An 825-nucleotide genomic window follows, 5' to 3' on the forward strand; every position below is an offset into this window, starting at 1 on the left:
GTCAAATGCAAGCGCGCGGCTGGATAGGACCGCCCTGCAAAGCGCGCCGCGCGCGTTTGCGTTCGCCGTCGCTAGGCACGCGACTCATGTCTAGCGACGACTATTGCCGCTTGTTATAAACAACGCTTGTTATAAACAACGCCTAGCGACGGCGAACGCGCCCGGCGCGTTTCGCTGGGCGGTCCTATCCAGCCGCGCGCTTGCATTCGACGGTGGGCCGGGCGAATTTAAATATTTTTATAAATTAATATCTCGTTAACTATTACTGCAATCGTAAAATGATACAGGACTTTTCGACTCAGTATAGTATGTTCTACACACCCATGAAATATTATGCGGTTATTCTCAGCCACCCTGTATACTGTGGCCAGACTCTGTATTTCTAGGGACTCTACTCAAGACTAGTGACCCTCTAATAAGAGTCTGGACCATCGACATATAGAATGGACCGCTGATGGAAATGGTGGGGGTAGAAAGACGGATAAAGTGAGAGGCAAAAATAACATGATCGTTCTTTCTCTGTTTTACTGATAACTACTGATTACTATTGGTCGCTGTTAATCCAACAACCAATCAGGCTTCAGTAAACAAAGAAAGAACGATCATGTTACTTCTGCCTCTCACTTTATCCGTCTTTCTACCTCCACCATTGATATCAGCGGTCCATTCTATATGTCGATGGTCTGGACACGTGAAGTCCGCCATTTCGTGGAAATTGTGCGAGAGAGAAAAAATCATGCTATCTCATTCTAGTGGCGCTGTAAGTTGTAGCTGATTGTAGCTCTACAAACTTCATAGTTTCTGTTTCTGTTTCGTCTCGCCTCA

The sequence above is a fragment of the Cyphomyrmex costatus genome, unplaced genomic scaffold, assembly GCF_001594065.2.
Source record: "Cyphomyrmex costatus isolate MS0001 unplaced genomic scaffold, Ccosl1.0 scaffold45, whole genome shotgun sequence".
NCBI lineage: Eukaryota > Metazoa > Arthropoda > Insecta > Hymenoptera > Formicidae > Cyphomyrmex > Cyphomyrmex costatus.